This window comes from Jaculus jaculus, chromosome 5 (assembly GCF_020740685.1).
Source record: "Jaculus jaculus isolate mJacJac1 chromosome 5, mJacJac1.mat.Y.cur, whole genome shotgun sequence".
NCBI classification, from domain to species: Eukaryota; Metazoa; Chordata; class Mammalia; order Rodentia; family Dipodidae; genus Jaculus; species Jaculus jaculus.
In genome coordinates this window covers 76,912,795-76,931,331 of record NC_059106.1, presented here as the reverse complement: position 1 = coordinate 76,931,331, position 18,537 = coordinate 76,912,795, and the positions used below count along the sequence as shown (strand labels likewise).

Below are 18,537 nucleotides of genomic sequence, written 5' to 3'. Positions count from 1 at the left end.
CCTGGGGAATCAAACCTAGGTCCTTGGCTTTGCAGACTAGGACCATTAACTGCTAAGCTATCCAAGAAGGCACTATTAAGTGCGCCTGCCCTAGCCCTCCCTGATGTGACTAAACCATTCACCCTTTATGTAGATGAGCGTAAGGGGATAGCCCGGGGAGTCCTAACCCAATCCTTAGGGCCATGGAGAAGAACCGTTGCCTACCTATCAAAGAAACTTGACCCTGTGGCTAGTGGATGGCCTATATGTCTAAAAGCCATAGCGGCAGTGTCCACGTTGATCAAAGATGCTGATAAACTAACTCTAGGACAGAGGATAACTGTCATTGCCCCCCATGCCCTGGAGAGCATTGTACGGCAGCCCCCAGACCGATGGATGACTAACGCCCATATGACTCACTACCAGAGCCTGCTCCTCACCGACAGGATAACGTTTGCCCCACCTGCCATCCTCAACCCCGCTACTCTTCTGCCTGAAGAAACTGATGAGACAGTGACTCATGACTGTCATCAACTGCTGGTTGAGGAAACTGGGATCCGAAAGGATCTCACAGATGTCCCGCTGACTGGAGGAACATTAACCTGGTTCACAGATGGAAGCAGTTACATTGTAGAAGGTAAGAGGATGGCTGGGGCGGCGATAGTAGGTGGAACACAAACAGTTTGGGCCAGCAGTCTGCCAGAAGGAACTTCAGCACAAAAGGCTGAGCTCATAGCCCTCACACAGGCCTTACGACTAGCTGAAGGAAAGTCTGTGAATATCTACACGGACAGCAGGTACGCTTTTGCTACTGCACACGTACACGGGGCCATCTACAAACAGAGAGGGCTACTTACTTCAGCAGGGAAAGAACTTAAAAACAAAGAAGAAATTCTAAGTTTGCTAGAAGCTCTACATCTACCCAAAAGACTGGCCATTATGCATTGCCCTGGCCACCAAAATGCCAAAGATTTTATCTCCAAAGGAAACCAGATGGCTGACCAAGTGGCCAAGCAGGCTGCCCAGGGGGTCAACCTTCTGCCCATAATAGAAAAGCCAAAGAACCAAAAAAAGTGAGCAATGATATACCCCAGGTGACTGGCAAGAAGTTAGAAAGTTAGGCCAGTTCTCTGAAACTCCAGAGGGGGCCTGTTTTACCTCAGAGGGAAAAGAGATTCTACCTCAAGCAAAGGGACTAGAGTACGTTCAGCAAATACACCGCATAACCCATCTGGGGGCCAAACATCTACAAAAACTGCTGCAGACGTCTCCTTACCTTATTCTGAGGTTGCCAGAGATAGCTGGCTCAGTAGTCAAGCATTGTGTACCTTGCCAGATGGTCAATGCTAATCCCTCAAGAATGCCTCCTGGGAAGAGGCTAAGGGGAGACAGCCCAGGTGCTCACTGGGAAGTGGACTTCACTGAGGTAAAACCAGCTAAGTATGGTAATAAGTATTTACTAGTTTTTGTAGACACTTTTTCAGGATGGGTAGAGGCTTATCCTACCAAGAAAGAAACCTCAACCGTGGTGGCTAAGAAAATACTGGAAGAAATTTTCCCAAGATTTGGGATACCCAAGGTAATAGGATCAGACAATGGTCCAGCCTTTGTTGCCCAGGTAAGTCAGGGACTGGCCAAAATATTGGGGATTGGTTGGAAATTACATTGTGCATACAGACCCCAAAGCTCAGGACAGGTAGAAAGGATGAGTAGAACCATTAAAGAGACCCTCACCCAATTGACCGCAGAGACTGGCGCTAATGATTGGATAGCTCTCCTACCCTTTGTGCCCTTTAGGGTCAGAAACACACCTGGACAATTTGGACTGACCCCCTATGAATTGCTATACGGGGGGCCTCCTCCACTGGTAGAAATAACCTCTATACATAGTACTGATGTGCTGCTTTCCTAGCCTTTGTTCTCTAGGCTCAAGGCGCTGGAGTGGGTGAGACAACGAGCGTGGAAGTGACTCCGGGAGGCTTACGTAGGAGAAGGAGACTTACAGGTCCCACATCGCTTCCAGGTGGGAGATTCGGTCTATGTCAGACGCCACCGCGCAGGAAACCTTGAGACTCGATGGAAGGGCCCCTACCTCGTCCTACTGACCACTCCAACGGCTGTGAAAGTTGAAGGAATACCCGCCTGGATCCATGCATCTCACGTCAAGCCTGCTCCGCCACTGGGCCCCGAATGGCAAGCCGAGAGGACAGACAATCCCCTTAAACTTAGGCTTCGCCATGTGGCTTCTCCTTCTCCAGCTAGGTGATGCCTCCAATCCCCATGCCCCCCAAAAGTTGACTTGGCAAGTGCTTTCTCAAACGGGGGATATAATATGGACTGCAACTAGGGAAGCGCCCCCCTGGACTTGGTGGCCTGTCCTGACCCCAGACATATGTGCCCTGGTAGCTGGGGTAGAATTTTGGGATATCCCAGAGCTCACCCTGGAGGAGGTCCCTAGAGAAGTCCACTCTCATGTGGCTAAGTGGGCACTCACGCAAGGGGTCATCTCCCAAGGCCAATACATGGCAGACAACCCGGGGTGCAGCTCTGGGCCAGCCCAACGTAAGATGCAGCATACTCCATTTTATGTGTGCCCCCGAACTTCTAAACGAAGTTGTGGAAGGATAAAACAGTTCTACTGTAAATACTGGGGTGTGAAACTACAGGCAATACCTACTGGCACCCAGTTTCCTCCTGGGACCTGATTACTGTGCAGGAAGGATTAGATGGGAAAAAAGCAGTTCCTCTCAGCATCTCTTTCATCCCCCCAAGGTCGAGAGTCCTGAGACTGGATAAAAGGAAAAACTTGGGGACTCAGGTTTTATATGACAGGATGGGATAAGGGCCTAACCTTTACTATACGACTTAAGATAGAGCCTCCCACCCCAAGACCAGTAGGACCTAATAAAGTTCTAGTAGAACAGGGACCCCCTAAAGTGGCATTACCCAAGCTCCCACCCACAGTGGCAGCCAAGACCCATCACATAACGACTGCTAGAACCCCTTTGACTAGCCCACTCTCGGAAGCCCCACACAGGACAGGACAGAGGCTCTTTAACCTAATCCAAGGGGCCTTCCTCGCCATAAATGCCACCAACCCCAACATTACCTCTGCCTGCTGGCTTTGTTTATCCTCAGGACCACCCTACTATGAGGGGATGGCAACTATGGGAGAGTTTAATATGACTAAAGAACATAATAGCCGGTGTTCATGGGGGACCAAAAACAAGTTGACTCTCCCTGAGGTCTCAGGAAGGGGGGCATGTATAGGAAAGGCCCCCCCGTCCCACCAACATCTTTGTAATGTTACTCTGACCTATAGTCAGACTTCAGACAATCAATATCTAGTGCCAGGGTATAACAGGTGGTGGGCATGTGATACTGGGTAACTCCCTGTGTTTCTACTTCAGTTTTTAACCCATCCAAAAATTTCTGTATAATGGTCCAGCTTGTCCCCCAGGTTTACTACCATCCTGAGGAAGTAGTCATTGATGAATATGACTATCATCCCACCCGATCCAAAAGGGAGCCTGTAACCCTTACCCTAGCAGTCATACTTGGCTTAGGGATAGCCGCCGGTGTGGGGACGGGGACCACAGCCCTGGTCACGGGACCACAATTAGAAAGAGGGCTTGGTGAACTACATGCTGTCATAAATGAGGATCTCCAAGCTTTAGAGAAATCTATTAGTAATCTAGAGGAGTCCCTGACCTCCTTATCTGAAGTGGTCTTACAAAACCGGAGGGGATTAGACCTACTGTTCCTAAAAGAAGGCGGATTATGTGCAGCCTTAAAGGAAGAATGTTGCTTTTATGTACATCACTCAGGAGCTATCAGAGACTCCATGAGCAAACTCAGGGAAAGACTAGAAAAGTGTCGAAGGGAGAGGGAAACTGACCAAGGATGGTTTGAGGGATGGTTCAACAAGTCCCCCTGGATGACTACTCTGCTTTCCACCCTGATGGGACCCTTAATGGTTTTGCTCCTGATGCTTTCAGTTGGGCCTTGCATACTTAATAAGATTTCTACTTTTGTTAGAGAACGAGTGAGTGCCGTCCAGATCATGATACTTAGACAACAATATAAGGGCCTTCAGGGCAGAGAGGAAGATTACATTTAGTCCTTCCAAGTTCTAGGATTAGAACTATTAACAAGAGAAAAAGTGGGAAATGAAAGGCCCAAGAATTCAGAAGCCCAGAAATACTATCATGCTCCAAAGGGAGCTTAAGCGGGCCCCTGCATACCTCAAACTCCAGGCTTTACTCTCTGTTGGAAGCAAGTAAAGAATCCCTCTTCTCATTATATCAGAGCCTGCTCCTAATATAAAACTAGGTAAAAAGGGCATGAGATAGCCCTCAAGCATGGGAAATGAGTAATGAAGTGAACCACTTATTTGGTTTCTGTAAATAGCCTGCACCATAAGCCTTAATAGCCCACACTGTAAGCCTTAGTAGCTCGCACCATAAGCTATAGCAGCCTGCCTCAGACCACCAAGGTCATAGGAGGCTGATACCATACTCTGCTACCCCCACCTAAGGACCTGCGCAAATGCTGACCTCCAAGGTCATAGGAGACTGGTACCACACTCTGCTACTCCCACCCAAGGACCTGCGCAAATGCTGACCACTAAGGTCATAAGAGAATGATTGGTCCACGAGGGGCTTGAACAAATAAACTAATTGGCTTAGAAACTATGGGGTGGCACAAACTGACTGGCTCGTACCCTGCGGGCTCCTGATATTAAAAAAATGATTGGTCTAGTGCACAGGCTTTGTTAGAAACCCTATAAAAACTGTCCTGTTCCTGCATTCGGGGCTCTGCAGTCCTCTACCCCTGTGCGGTGTACGACTGTGGGCCCCAGCGCGCTTGGAATAAAATCCTCTTGCAGTTTGCATCAAGACTGCTTCTCGTGAGTGATTTGGGGTGTCGCCATATCTGGGCAGAGCGTGGGGTCCCCCTCCTGGGATTCCTTCAGTTCCAGGGGCCACTGCTGAGATGTGGTGTGAGGGCAGGTTTCTTCTCCAGTCAACTCTTTCCAAAAGAGTTTGCATTTCTATGATACTCTTTCCTCAGGCATCTTCTCCACTGGTTTGCATGAAGACCTGAAGATGTTTTGGATATACCAGGACTATGCAAGGACTACCATAGAGTGCACTGTTGACCTGGGATGGAAGTGTTCTGCCCAGCTGGAGGGGCGAAATTGGAAAATCTGGAGAATGTCAGTCTCTGGTTATATTGAACTTGAACTGCAGAAGTTTGATGTTTGTTTGATGGTGGCTGAGTATGCATTGTTTTAGTCTCTCCTTACTATGCATCATACCAATTGAAAATGTTTACTCTGTTCCATTATATGTTGGAAGTATATAACTTGTTTAATTTTACAGGACTTACTATCTTAAATTGGTAAAGACTGTGGGGGCCTTTGAAATTGGACTGAGTACAATTTACAATGTGTGATGGTTATGAATCTATTGGGAGTTAGGGGTGGAATGTGGTAGTTTGAATAGATGGCCCCCAATATATTCAGTGTTTTTATTAGTTTGTAGTCTGCATCTGCAGCCATTTGACTGGAGGTGGTGTTACTGGGTAGATTTTAAGGTGTGGTGGTGGGTTTGAGATTTCAATCTGAAGATATGCAAAGTGTGCCTAGCAGGAGTTCCTGAAGTGTGCTGTTTTGTGTGGCTTTTGGCTTTTGGCTGGTACTTCTCCCTGTCTGCTTGGACCTGTGAATGCAGGCCAGCTTCTTCTGCCATTATGGAGCTTCCCCTGGATCTGTAAGCTTCAATAAATATCCTTTCCTCCATAACTGTGCCTGGTCTGGAAGTTCATTTCAGCAAACCTGAAGCTGTCTTCTACAGAGTCCCTACTCCATGTCCAGCACAGAAGGAATGCTATCTGCCACATCACATCCCTCCTACAACCAGTGATACAAGAGCCTCAGGCTGGGTGGGAATAGCCTGAGGTACCATACTCTCTTCTCCTACCCTTGCAGAGTCCTTTAGGACCCCACAATGAATACGGATAATACCACCAAGCAAGATCCTCCGGTAGAACTGGGCAGGGGAGAGGAGATAGAACACTACAATCTTTTTATTAAAAAGATCAATAGGGGGCTGGAGAGATGGCTTAGCAGTTAAGGCACTTGCCTAAAGACCCAGGTTCAATTGTCCATGTAAGCCAGATGCACAAGGTGGCACACACATCTGGAGTTTGTTTTCTGTGGCTAAAGGCCCTGGTGCAACCATTCTCACTTTCCTCTTTTTTTCTCTTCCTCTGTCTCTAATAAACAAATAAATAAGTTTAAAAAAAATCAGTAGGGCTGGAGATATGGCTTAATGGTTAACGGGCTTATCTGCAGAGTCAAAGAATCTAGGTTTGATTCCTCAGTACCCATGTAAAGGCAGATGCACAAGATAACACATGTGTCTGGACTCCCTCTTCAGTAACTAGAGGCCCTGGTGTACCCATTCTCCCCGCCTCTCTCCCTCTTCCTTTCTTTCTCTCAAACAAATAAATAAATAAAATTAAAAAATTAAAACTTATTTTTTTACTGGCAGTGCTAATCTCTCTTTCCATGTCAGGGCAGGTTATGGGTTACATATTCTTGGTTGGTGTGGTGGTTTGATTCAGGTGTCCCCCATAAACTTAGGTGTTCTGAATGCTAGGTTCCTAGCTGATGGAGATTTGAGAATTAATACTTCTTGGAGGCAGTGTATTGCTGGGGGTGGGCTTATGGGTATTACAGCCAGCTTCCCCATGCCAGTGTTTGACACACTCTCCTGTTCCTGTTGTCCACCTTATATGAACCAGGGGGGTGATGCCCACCCTCTGCTCATGCCATTGTTTTCCTGTGCCATCATGGAGCTTCTCCTTGAGCCTGTAAACCAAAATAAACTTCTTTTTCTCACAAGCTGCTCTTAGTTGGGTGGTTTCTAACAGAAATGTGATCTGGACTGCAACAGTTGGCGTTACCATTCTCAATTAAGTTGTATTGGAGGGTTGACTATGATGCTTTCAGATTTATAGGGCCTTTGCCTTTTGCCTTTGTCTTATTATTGGGGGCAGGGTCTGATTCAGATTCATGCTGACCTGAATACCCAATTCAGAAAAGAAATCTCAACCTCCCAGCTGAGAGGATTAAGGGTGTACAGCAATACACAGCCTTAGGGATTTGGGCTTTATAACGTTATCTGTTTGTTTCAATCCCCACACTTGTGTACTCTGCGCTGTTTTATAGAATGTCTATATTGCTCAGCTGAAGTTTAGAATTTGCCAGTAAATTGTTCCACCCAGCTCACTAGAATACTTGAATAGTGGGCAAACTCAACACCTAGGATTACTTCTGTGGTTGGAATGGAGAACAAGAGCTACACTTGGCACCTTAAACTCCTACTCTGAAGGTACATAAAGTTGAATTTCCAATTCTAAGAGCACTGCAAATTATTAGAGAACCCAAGCATCAAATCAACTCAGGATGCAAAAATTGCAACATTATAATACAAGAAACACAAAGAATCAAGAGAATACAATCCCACCAAAAATTATAAATCCATCAGGAATGGAACCCACTATGAATTCCCAGGTTGGCCTCAAAATCACAGCCATCCTCCTACCTGTGCCTCCCAAGTGCTGGGATTGAAGGTGTTCACCACCATGTCTGGCTGAGAAGCTTCTTATTACAGTGAGCAATGCTAACTGCAGAGATTCATGATTATTTAAAGACTGTTGAGTGCTCAGCTCTAGTGGGACATCTATATCATCACCTCCAAGACTCAAGAAATATCACAGAAGAAGGGATAGGAAGAAGGTAAGAGCAGAGGCAGGGGAGGAGGAGTGCTATGGAATGCCATCTTCCATGTGGGACATGGAAGCATCCATAGGCTCACAGCATGTGTGATTACATCCACAAAACCTGAAAAGACTGCATCCAACTACATTCTGCTACGGAGGAGAGAGGGACCCACAGCCCCACTCTTTCCTGAGGAGCTCTTTGTTGTAAAGGTTGATAGGGTGCAAGGAGACATTTCCTTCAGTGATGTAGTCACTAGTGAGTTGTTCATGTTCCTATATCTGGCCCCTCAACCCTGCTCATGTAAGCAACCTATATGAAACTCTAGATCCCCAGAAATAGAAAAGAAAAAGAACAAGAAAGTTGAAAAACCAAAGGTTGGGAAAAGACAGAGGCTCACCAGGAGGGGGAGGGGGGTTAGACAGGATAATGGGGGTGGTAAATATGATCAACATACATTACATGTTGTTGTAATAATATAAATAAATAAAATAATAAAATAATCAAACTCATTACTGTATATTAATATATGCTCATTAAAAATTTTATATTCCAAATTTGATTTATTTAAAAACTAAACCAGAGAAAGATCAACAAGAGACAAGATCCAGAACATACGATCCTCTCCCAAGAGCACATGTTCACAATCCTGTGCAAAAGCAGGTAGGGGCCACACTGCCCACTGGAACGCTTGCCCTTTTTTGCTTCCTCCTAGAGACCCCCCTCGGCTCAAGTTCTAATCCCACCTGCTCTGTGACCCACTGCCTACTGTTCTCTTCCTGATCTTCAGGGCCCTCCAGTTGGTCAACTAGACATAACATCTGTTCTCTGATTACCTGTATTCAACAGTTATATACATGAGGTAGAAATATACTTCAACAGACCTGGACAATGACTTCCTTTTCAACCAGTTCTACTCAGGAATCCCATCAGCTCCTGGTTCCATCCTGACTCTTTGATCAAACTTTCCCTATTCAGAGGTAAAACTGCATAATACTTTAAGGACAGAGATGGCGGTGGAAGCCCCATTTCTTCTCTTTGCTGCCTCACATGATTGCTCAGACTTAGTTACTGGGATCATACTACTGGTCAGTGGGACCTACTCACTGCATAAAAGGGCAGGGGGAAGCTCATAATGGGCATTGAGTCATGGGGTGATATGAGTGGTGATGTGTGAGGTAAAGGCTAGAGAGCTCTGGCACAAGCTCAGTCACTCACTAATTTACAAAGCCACTGGATGACTAACTTTCCTTGTCATAAATCTCATGAGGTTGGTAGGAAAAGTAATGAGGCCATATGTACAATGTGTTCCCTGCAGTGTGTGGAACACCTTAAGTGTTCCATCTGTGGACAGCACATGGGGGCTCTTGTTCAAACTACAAGTTTTTCACTAAAACTGGATAAGGTAGATATGAAAAGATAAATTCAAACTTATGTTTAAGTGAAAAATGATTCAGGTTGTCCTGATAGAGTGTGTCCAATGATAGGTTATCTTTTTTGTTCAAATAATCAGGAGGGACGTGAGGGAAAATAGGTTAATGGAGTAGTAATCATGCAAGATATATAATTAGGTAACTTACAATAATGTTACAAAGCACAAGCTACTTAAATCACCATTTCTTTCAGAGTAAAGAAAGCTTTTGTTTACATGCGTGTGAATTGGAGACATGGAACTTTTGCATCCTTGACCTTCTAGTACTTCTTGTGACAAATTCACCACAGGTGACAGGAAGCACAAGGGTGGCTGGCCCAGCCATGCTCCCTGTTCTGACCTCTTGGGCCCTGCAGATAAAAGACTGCATTCATCCAAGTTTCAAGGGGTCTGCAAGTACTCCATACTGATGGTCACCATGAGTCCTAGGAAAATGGCATCAGATGGTGTTGGTGGCAGTGCATGACACAATGTCCCCCAAAATACTGGATCCAGATGTTAGGGACCTGTCTTAGGTAATTATGCTGAAATTTCAAAATGGTGTTTAGAGGCCAGAGTCATGAGTAGTCCCAAACTGAAGAAACCCCTCTGTGCAGCAGAGAGCTCACCTCGCTCTGGGAACACAAGAAGACACACTCAATGAGAAGCTATTGGCTCAGGGTTCCTCATAACACTAGCTTAAAACATATCCTTCCAAGTGAGACGTCTAACACACCCTCCAAGGGTCAGGAAACATTGCTGAAGAGTGGAGAGAAAGAATGAAAGATCCCAAGTGTGGGAAGGTATACTCAGAGGCAATGTCCTCTCCTTAACCATCTGTACTTACTGCTGCATTCATGAACCCATGGTGATTACTGATAACTGCACTAGTTCAGGAGTGGAGATGTGGTTCAAGAAGCAGGACAAGACTGAGCCAAACTGGAGGGGTGACCTGGTGGGAGCTAGGAAGAAAACAATGCCAGCTCGAATGTGGTCTGTAATGGTCAGGTTCATGAGACTCCAGATGGGGAGAACTCTACTGGTATTTGACTAGAGGCCATAATTATTACATTCTGACAAAGTACTTGTATATATTTTGAGCATTTCCTAAGACTTTGCATGAAGCTGGGATATAATCTGGTGGAGGATAGTGTGTATGTGTTTTGAGTGGTATATACACCTGTATGTAGATGTGTGAATTCCATGCACATGTATGTAGATGTCAGACAAAATTGTCAAGTGTCCTCCCAAACTTCTAATTAGTATGTTTCCTTGACATGAAGGCTCTCACTGAATTTGGAGTTCCTCTGTCAGCTGGTTAATCATTCGTTTGTTTCTCTGGTCGCTGCTCCCCACAAGGCTGGAACTGTAGGCTTGCATGACCACACACAGCTCTTTATGTGAGTGCTGGGGAATTGAACTCAAGATGAATCAGGCCCTACCACAGCCCCACATGCAAAGCAAGTGCTCTTGCCTGCCAAACCAACTCCAAGCCCAGAGGAAACGTTCAAGGCTGACCAGCAGTCAGTGTGTAGCATGATTATTGCTGCCTCCTTTTTGGTAGGTTTACAGTGAGATTTTGGAGCAAAAAGCAGAGCAGAATGACTTGAAAATTAATCAGTAACTATGCAAGGAAACTACCCAAAATGGCAGAAACAAGGAAACTACCTATAGATGAACAAGTGAATACAGGTGAAGGCTTAGACAGAATTATCCTCAGAGCTCACACAGGATCTACAATAGATCCTATTTCCACTACCCAGGCTAAAGAATGCTGTGGTCTCACCTGATGAAAACCAACCACAAAACTCAAGGGAATCACAATAAATTAAATAAAATACTCCAGAGGGTCAAGGGTTTTTGTTATGTTTTATTCTACAAAAAACTAACTGGGGGCTGGAGTGATGTCTTAGTGAATAAGGCACTTGCCTATGAAACCTAAAGACCAAGGTTTGATTCCCCAGTACCCATGTGAGCCAGATGCACAAGGTGGTGCATGCATATAGAGTTTTTTTTTCCCCAATGGCTTGAGGCCCTGGCGCACCCATTCTCCCTCTGTCTGTCTATCTCTATATGTATGTATGTATGTATGTATGTATGTATGTATGTATGTATGTATGTATTATCTATCTATCTATCTATCTATCTATCTATCTATCTATCTACCTACCTACCTACCTACCTACCTACCTACCTACCTACCACTTTCTTTCTCAAGTAATAATAATAATAAAATTTAAAACTAACTGTACTGCATTCCAAGAAAAAGCTCAAGAATAGTTATTAACACTCCAAAAAGTCAACACAACTGAGTCAGCACAGCAAAATCCAAATGTCTTATAACCAATAAAAAATTACCAAGAATGTAATGGGGCAAGATATACAATCTATAATGAGAAAAATGGCTAGGTTGAAAGTGACTGAAAATATTAAAGAGATTATAGAGTGAGTATGTAAGGGCATTAAAGAATTGTCTCCATGACCCCTATATTTAAGAAGCTACAGGAAAGACTGAGAATCTTAAAGAGAAATGTGGAACACATTAGTTTGACTTACATTCGTATAGATGGAAACTAGTATTAGATGAAAAATTAAGTGAGATGAACAACGGACTAAACATTATAGTAAAAAAAATTAACAATAAGCAGTAACATGGCAGCCACAGTGAACCAAAATGAAATGGAGAGAGATGGAAGACTTTAACAATGAGCTGTAGAACACTGAGCTACAGAACAAGGTTGAGGCGTTTCACACAGGCTTAGTAAGTCTTCAAAGGGGTATAGAGAGAAAATAGAAAAGTGGTTAAGAAAATGATAGCTAAAAATTTTCCAGATATAACTGAAACTATTGTCCCACAAGCATCAATGAAAAATATGAGAAAACTATACCAAGATCTATCACATCCAGGCTAGTATGATCTTAAAAGAAGTCAGAAAAAAAAGGTGGCTTACTCTTAAAGAACCAGATATAAGAATGGCAGATGACTGCTCATTGATGACAACAGAAGTCTAAAGACCATGAAGCAATGTTTCTGAGGTTCCGAAAGAAAAAAAGGAAAAACCCAGCACACTAGAGTCTTCTATCTACATGTAAAATCTTTTGAAATTGACATAAATAATGAACTTTTCAGACATTCAAAAACTGAAATACATTGACATAAACATATCTAGAAAGTTACCAAGTATTTGCCTAGTTGGAAAGAAGGGATTTAGTGGAGGGGGGATTTGGGAGGAAGAAAAGGGGAAAGGGTAGGAAGGGATTATGAGTATAGTATATTGTCTATATTTATGAAAGTTAGTAATATACAGATTTTTAAAAATATTTTATTTTTATTTATGAGAGAGAGAGATAGAGAGAGAGAGAGGGAGAGAATGGGCATGCCAGGGCCTCTAGCCACTGCAAACGAACTCCAGATACATGTGCTACCTTGTGCATCTGGCATATGTGGGAGATCTGGAGAATTGAACCTGGGTCCTTAGACTTTGCAGGCATGTGCCTTAACTGCTAAGACATCTCCACAGCCCTAATATAAAGATTTTTAAGAAGAAAATTACTCAAGTGTTTGGAAATAAAAAAGGTGTGTAAATGATAAAAATTATCTATAAATAGAGAATTGTAAAATTTTAGGAAGCAATAAAAAATACATCAAAATTTAAGTGTTATAGCTAAAGCACTGTGTAGTCTATGGGTGTGCAGGCTCCTCTTGGACATGAACTGTTTACCATCCCTGGATGTCAGATTCAAGAGTTCATCTTTATTGAGGGAGAAAGACAATGAGTTCAGGCAGGCCCTGTCTCTTCCAACTTTCTTGAGACCTGTAGGTCCTGAACAAGGGCCCCTCCACATTGGATTCAGGCAGCCAGCTCCTGGCCCTCTTTTTATCCTTTTTTGAAAAAACATTCTATTATTTATTTATTTGAGAGAGAGAGAGAAAGACAGAGATAGAGATAGAGAGAGAGAGAGAGAGAGAGAATGGGCACACCAAGGCCTTCAAATAAATAAATTCCATATGCATGTGCCACCTTGTGCATCTGACTTATGTGGGTCCTGGGGAATTGAACCAAAATCCTTTGGCTTTGCAAGCAAATGCCTTAACCTCTAAGCCATCTCTCCAGCCCTCTCTTTTTATTCCTATTATGTGTGTGTGTGCTCCTTGTGTGGGAGTGCAGGCATGCACATGCCATAGTACATGTGTGGAGGTCAGAGGACAGCTCCAAGTACAGGTTCTTGCCTTGTACCTTATCTCAGATAGGGTCTCTTGTTCACCACTGCCAAAGCCAGGCTGCTGGCCAGTGAACTTCTGAAATTTTGGGATTCTCCTATCTCTGCCTCCCATCTCACTGTAGGAGGGCTGGGATTACAGTCACTCACTACTGTTCCCAGCTTTCACATGGATGCTGAGAATCCAAACACCAGTCATCAAGTTTGTACAGCAAGCGCTTTACCCAGGAAGCCATTTCCCCGGCCCCATCCTGCCTTTGTTATTGGTGTCGTGTCATGCACCCACACTCCTGGGAAAGGAAACATGATGACTCTTAATAGCTGCTCACCTGTTTCGTCAGGATACGACTTACCATTACCTGATGCCTTCCATGTGCCCATACCAGAATGTGTGCTAAGTGTCGCACATGCACCATCTTAGCGTTCACAGTATTTTCTGCTCTAAATACGATAACACTTAAATTAGGAAAGAGAAAGTGATTTGACAAAAATCAAATGGTGGGCTGGAGAGATGGCTTAGCGGTTAAGCGCTTGCCTGTGAAGCCTAAGGACCCCGGTTCGAGGCTCGGTTCCCCAGGTCCCACGTTAGCCAGATGCACAAGGGGGCGCACGCGTCTGGAGTTTGTTTGCAGAGGCTGGAAGCCCTGGCGCGCCCATTCTCTCTCTCTCCCTCTACCTGTCTTTCTCTCTGTGTCTGTCACTCTCAGATAAATAAATAAAAAAAGAACAAAAAAATATTAAAAAAAAATCAAATGGTTCAGAGGTAACGGAGTTGGCATCATACCTCTAATCCATTTAGTTTTTTTTTTTTTCTCTGTGTCATGAAATTAAGGGTGGTTCTGTGTCTTCTGTAGCTTAAGAACCTACATCCTGGGAAAGTAACAAGGTGTGCATCAAGCTGGGGAAAAAGCATATCAATGCATATGACTATACTGCATGTGCCTTGGAAGGGCTGTCCTCATCAGAGGCTACAGGGCTCATGGCCACCTATGGAAAAAGTCATTTAATGGCCACACCTGCCTTTTAAGATGCCTTGCTCTTGCTAGGCCCCTCTACATTACCAGGATCGATCCAAATCTGCCCATGATTTCTCATCCAATAGCAGGCATCCCCCTGCGGGCCCCTGCCCATTTGACCACTAGGTATCATTGGACCTGGATTCCTCATCACTGACCTGCCAAGATAAAAATGTGTCCCGTTGGCTTTAATCCACCAGTATATAAGTGGGATTTTTTGGACTCCACTTTTACCATCTCACCTTTCATACATTTAATTCTATGTTGATTGTCCAGATGACAAAAAGATAACAAGTACTGATGAAGATGTGAAGATAAAGAAACCCTTTACACTGTTTGAAATACTAATTAGTATGACCATTATGAACTTTAATATGAAAGTTCCTAAAACATTAAACATCGGAGTACCACATGATCTAGCATTTCTACTACTGGTTATATATTCAAAGAAAATGAAGTCAGTATATTGAAGAGGCACCTGTACTCCCATATTCATTGTAGCACTATTTTATTATTTTTTGGTTTTTTCAAGGTAGGTTCTTGATCTAGTCCAGGCTGACCTGGAATTCACTACGTGATCTCAGGCTGGCTTCAAACTCACAACAATCCTCCTACCATAGCCACCCAAGTGCTCGGATTAAAGGCATGCACCACCATGCCCAGCTTGTAGCACTGTTCTTAATAGCCATGACATGAAATCAACTTTAATGTCCACTAGCAGATAATGGTTAAAAAAATGTGAATGTGAAAATACACACACACACACACACACACACACACACACACACACACACCAATGGAACAGAATAGAGGACCCAGATGTAAACCCAGGTAGCTACAGCCATCTGATTTTTGATAAAAAAAAGAAGGAAATTCTGTTATTCATAATAACATGGATGAACCTGGAGGACATTATATTAAGTAAAATAAGTCAGGCACAGAAAGCTGAATACTGCCTGAGCTTACTGATATGTAGAATCTGAAAAAGGTAAATTCACAGAAGTAGGGAATAAAAAGGTTACTAAAGCTGAGTGTAGCTGGAGGATAGTGGAGATGTTTGTCACAGTAAGAGATTTAAAGCTTCAATTAGACAGAAGTAATAAGCTCAAAACATAAATTGTCCAGCGTGGTGACTACAGTTAATAGCAATGCACTGCATGCTTAAAAATTGCTGATAAATTTCTTTTTTAGATATTTTATTTACTTATTTGAGAGAGATAAAGAGAGGTGGGGGGGGGGAGTAGAGAATGGGGGCCAGAACCTCTAGCCACTGCAAATGAACTTCTGATGCATATGCCACCTTGTGCATCTGGTTTACATGGGTATTAGGGAGTCAAACCTGGTTTCTTAGGCTTCAGAGAAAACAAAGTGCCTTAACTGATAAACCATCTCTCCATCCCTGCTGAGAGTGAATTGTAATGTTCGCACATGAAAACATATAAGGCTAGAAGGTAACACACGTGTGAATTAGCTGAATTTACATATGTTAATTAGTTCTATAAATTGAGTATACATATACAATTTTACTTGCCAATTAAAATTAACTTTTTTTTCCCCTAGGGAAGGGGAAGAAGCAGCCGGAGGCTATGTAAAATCTGCTTCTACATATCATTCAACAATATTCTGTGCTTTCTAACTGTAGTTCTTCCCTCAGGCTGGAAGAAAAACCTATCCCCAGTGGCCACCCAAGGCCCAGATCAATAGAACTGGGCTACTTGGTAGAAACAGTAAAACTCCCTTGCAAGCTGCTCACTCAGTATGTGTGCCAATACTGCACAGGACAATGAGTCCTATAGCCTTACAGTGAAGGGACTGTCTTTTTTTATTTTTCCCAGAGATAGAATCCTGACCCTCTGGTAAATAGCACACAGCAAGACACATAAGGAAGCCATTGCCCACAAGACTATGGGTGGGGGGAGGGGCAGGGAGGGAGGGAGAGAGAGAGAATGCATGCAGGTGCACTTGGAGTCAAGCAATGCAATGGTTTCCACAGGGTCTGATTAGTCCCAAGCAGGTGAGGCTGAGGGTGTGGATGGAACCAGGGAAGGCTTCTGTAGGAGGAGGTAATCCCTACCAGGTTCCACACCTAACCCATCTCCTCCTGGAGGTCAGGCCCAGACCTCCACTGGAATTGGAGGATGGCAGGTAGCAGGAAGCATCAAGCAGTTATGGAGGTGGTGTAGGAAAGCACCAGAGTCTGGCAAGGACAGGAGTGACCTTCCAAATATGGGGAAAGGCCTTCTGCATCCTCCCTGCACTATCAATGATCAGGGCATGGGCAGCCCATGATCACTTTCAAATGCAGGGGCTAAAATGAACTTTTAAAATAAGCTTTTGTAAAGAGTTTGAATTCTACATTGCTAGATGGCACCATCTCTCACAATTGGATCATACCTCCTATCCACACAGTAGGCTCTTTGGTGGTAGTCGCTGGCCTATAACAGTTAATGAGCCCAGCCAACCAATGGCTCTTCTATCTTGGAATTCCAGAAGGACTCAAGACAGCACTTGGTTGGGGGGCGGGTGTTTTCATACTGGGTCAGAGGAGGCATCACATCTTCTCCACCTTTAAAAAATTTATTTATTTGATTTGAGAGAGGGAGAGAATGGGAATGCCAAGGCATTTAGCCACTGCAAACAAACTCCAGATGCATGTGCCATCTTGTACATCTGGCTTACGTGGGTACTGGGGAGTCGAACCTGGGTCCTTAGGCTTTGTATGCAAGCACCTTACCTGGCTAAGTCATCTCTCCAGCCCTTCCATGCATTTTTAAAAAATACTTTTACTTATTTATTTATTTGATAAAGAAAGTGGGAAGGAGAGAGGGAAGAAGGAAGAGAGAGAGAGAGAAAAAGAGAAAGAGAGAGAATGGGTATGCCAGAGCCTCTAGCCATTACAAATGAACTCCAGATGTGTGTGCCCCCTTGTGCATCTGGCTAATGTGGGTCCTGGGAAATTGAACCTGAGTCCTTTGGCTTTGCAGGCAAATGCCTTAACCCCTAAGCCATCCCTCAAGCCCCTTTCCCTGCCTTTTGACCACCTGGCTCCTATACCAAGCCTACAGACATTCTACAACCTCATACCCTAAAAGTGGTGCTGAGCCTCTGCCATAGGAACACTGCCGTGGAAAGATTAGGAATCTGACAGATCCGGGCCCTGTATTTACCTGCTGTGTGTTATGAACTGGCCACTTCACTCTTAAACTCATGCTCTACCAGGTGGCTTACCATCCTGGTAAAGATAAACTATATGAGTGCCCAGTATAGTACCTAATAAGAATGGGTGCTCAATAGCAGGTTCTCAGGTTCAGGAGTATTTATGCCACAATGAAGTATGGGGTCTTGGGTAGGTGCCAGAGAATGATAGGTTGTCAATCAATGATAGTTAAAGAAAGTCTAGTAGCCTTATTTTTTTTTAATTATTATATATTTGAGAAAGGGAGGGACAGACTGAGGAAGTGAGGGAGGGTGAGAAGAAAAAAGGGAGAGAGGGAAGGAAGGAGGAAGGGGGGGGGAGGGAGAGAGAGAGAGAAGGAGAGGCAGAGAGAAAGAGAGAATGATGAATGGGCATGCCCAGGCCTCCAGCTACATGCATTCTCTCATGCACCTGACTTCTGGGAAATTCAACCTGGCTCCTTTGGCTTTGAAGGCAAGTGCTTTAACCACTAAGCCATCTCTCCAGCTCAAGTTGCCTTATCAGTAGCATTTATATTACTTCTATCCTAGCCTTAATTGTACATACATATATTTTTGATATAGGGTCTTGCTCTAGCTCAGGCTGACCTGGAATTCAGTCTCAGGATGGCCTTAAACTCACAGTGATCCTCCTACCTCTGCTTCCTAAGTGCTGGGATTAAAGGAATATGCCACCACATGCAGCTCTGTTTTCCTTTCTTTCTTTCTTTCTTTCTTTCTTTCTTTCTTTCTTTCTTTCTTTCTTTCTTTCTTTCTTTTTTGGGTTAGTCAAAAAGAGATTATTGAGAATTTTGGCTGGCATACAAAGAGGAGAAAGAAAGAGAAAGAAAAAAGAAGTTATGCTTTTTCGGTTAGAACTTAGACAAGTGGACAGATTCAGCAGTGAAGGTCTGTGAGCAACTGCCCAAGCCTTTATTTGTTTTGCC

The 18,537-nt window shown here is 43.9% G+C and overlaps 1 non-coding gene across 1 annotated transcript; it reads right to left on the bottom strand.

The window, feature by feature from the left end:
- Nucleotides 1-16,594: 16,594 nt before the first annotated feature.
- On the bottom strand, nucleotides 16,595-16,723 carry LOC123461252. The gene has a single exon (XR_006637541.1). It is a non-coding gene; the product is annotated as a small nucleolar RNA SNORA71 (small nucleolar RNA).
- Between the last annotated feature and the right edge of the window lie 1,814 nt (nucleotides 16,724-18,537).